This window comes from Equus caballus, chromosome 5 (genome assembly GCF_041296265.1).
Source record: "Equus caballus isolate H_3958 breed thoroughbred chromosome 5, TB-T2T, whole genome shotgun sequence".
In the NCBI taxonomy this organism is placed as follows: Eukaryota; Metazoa; Chordata; class Mammalia; order Perissodactyla; family Equidae; genus Equus; species Equus caballus.
Window position 1 is genome coordinate 63,285,789 of NC_091688.1, and position 2,194 is coordinate 63,287,982.

Genomic DNA, 2,194 nt, shown 5'->3' on the forward strand with positions numbered 1-2,194 from the left:
CACATCCTGAGCCTGTTTCCTCATCTATAAAATGGTAACAATAATAGTATTTTCCTTACAAATACTATTCTTTCCAGTCCCTTAATCTGAAATTGGAAACAAGAGTAAATGAAACAGTCTTCTTTTTCTCTGGGAAAGCCAAACAGCAGGACCCAAAAGGAAGGAGTGGAAGCTCGACTTTGGAATCTTCCAGTCCAGGCACTAGGAGCTTTTGGGTGGTGGAAATAGCCCAGGCTGAGGAACAGGGTGGTGGCCCAGTGCATCTCTGCTCCCAAGTTGCATTGTGACTGTATCCCAGTTGCTACGCCTCCTCAGCCCTTCATCTCCTCCTCTGGACAATGCAGAGGTTCAGCTTGGCCATCTCTAAGGTCCCTGCAGCCCTGTGCCCCCTGAGAATCTCAGCCACAGAGCCAGGCCCTCCTTCTCTGGGATGCAGCCCAGGCCTCACACAGCCAGAGCAGCTAAACAGACAGCACTTTGCTGGGCTCTGGCCCACTGCCCAGAGGAGGCCACTCCGCCCCAGGGAAGCCCCTGGTTTGCTGGTTTGGATGCTGTGAAGGGCCAAGCAACAGGGACTTTGGCCTCTTGGCATCCAGTTCCAGCCAAAGCTTAAAGCTTTTCAGGGAAGGATGAGAAGGAGCAGTAGGGCTGGCAGAAGCTATGAAAAAACAGCCTGGAGCTCACGTTCTGTGGCCTTGCTTTGAAATCCACAAACTCAGCCACCTGGGAAATGATGAAGACCTGCAAGGAAACAGTGGCCAGGGGCCTAGGGGAAGTCTCCTATTTGAAAAGGCGTGTGAGGGATGGACTCCTTGTGAGGAGGGAAGTACTGGGAGGAGGAGGCTCTGCAAAGGCAAACAGGCAGGGGCCAAAGAGGCCTCTGATCCCTGACTCAGTCAGTCCATAAGCAGTGATTCTGCTGTCCTCTGCTGGTGGGACCGGGGAGCAGCTCTGGGGGTGTCATCAGAGGGGTCAGACAGGGCTGGCTTTGAGGGCTTTATGATGCATGAGAAAGGTAGATGGTGTGGACCATGAACATGTGGTGGGGCAGGGCTGTGGGGGAGGCAGAGAAGTCAATCCTAGGGGCTCCAAAGGCTCTCAGGAGGTGGCCCAGAGCTGTCTGCTCTCTTTGGTCAGGCAGGAGGTAGGTTGGTCTTTCTCCCCTGGGCAGTGAGCCATCCCGAATACCCACTTCATTCATTCAACACGACAAATGCCAGGTGTCCCTGACTCTGTAAAATGCCCCAAGCATTGACTCACTGGCTCTAGTGACCACTCTCTGGAGTCACTGGAGGCTGGTGTGATTATGATTATTCTTGTCTGCAGACAAGCAACCTGAGGACTAGTCAGAAGTGCCCCACCCAGGTCGCCTAGCTTCTGAGGCTTGGAGCTGGGATTTGAAATAATGTGTATGCAACTATTTCCAAATCTTGTGTCCATTTCCAATAAGATACCAACTCCCACTGCCCTCCTATTGCCTTGAAGCAAGAATGGACAACAACCACCCCCCAACCCCCATCCCACGAAGACTGGGCAGATTTTGCTGGAAATGTAAATATTTCTGAGGAAAATCAGCTGCTCTGGTTGCCTGTACCCACTGTAAGCAGGAAAACAGCTCAGTGTTTGCAGGGTCACCAGGAGCATGCCCAGTGGCCTTCTTCTTCCACAGATACTTGGGCTTGGGACCTGATGTCCTTTGAGTTCCCCCTGGATCTTGATGCCTCCACTTCCACTCAACAACTCCACTCCAGGACTTCCTGGTGACTTGTGCAGAGGGAAAATCATGGCCTTGCAGAGCAGGCAGAGCCCACTGGAGTCCTGGTGGAGGCCTCTCAGTAGCCAGATGACCTTGAGCGAATTTTAGAACCCTCTAAGCTTGGGATCTCTCATCTGTTAAGATGATGACAAGCAACCATGCCAAATAAAACTTGTAGCTTGGTTCTGAGAATTGAATGAGTTAATTCACGTGAAGCCACCTAAGTCTACGAAGACACTCGATAAATTCTGTTCTTCATGGGGTAGCAGTGGGGGGACTTTGTGGCAAGAAGAAAAATTGTGGGAATGATAATCATTGAATACTTAAAACATATGAGTTACTATGCTCAATTCTTTATTTGTACTATATTATCTCAATTAAGCCTTCTGACACTCCTATGAGGCAGGTAGTATGTATCTCCCCATTTTTCAGATAAAG

General features: G+C 50.4%; 1 long non-coding RNA gene across 1 annotated transcript; it reads left to right on the forward strand.

Annotated features, from left to right (window-relative positions):
* Window positions 1-1,053: 1,053 nt before the first annotated feature.
* LOC138924375 (uncharacterized) lies at window positions 1,054-1,945 on the forward strand. Its single transcript, XR_011439421.1, has 2 exons — window positions 1,054-1,144; window positions 1,670-1,945. It is a non-coding gene; the product is annotated as an uncharacterized lncRNA (long non-coding RNA).
* Window positions 1,946-2,194: the final 249 nt, after the last annotated feature.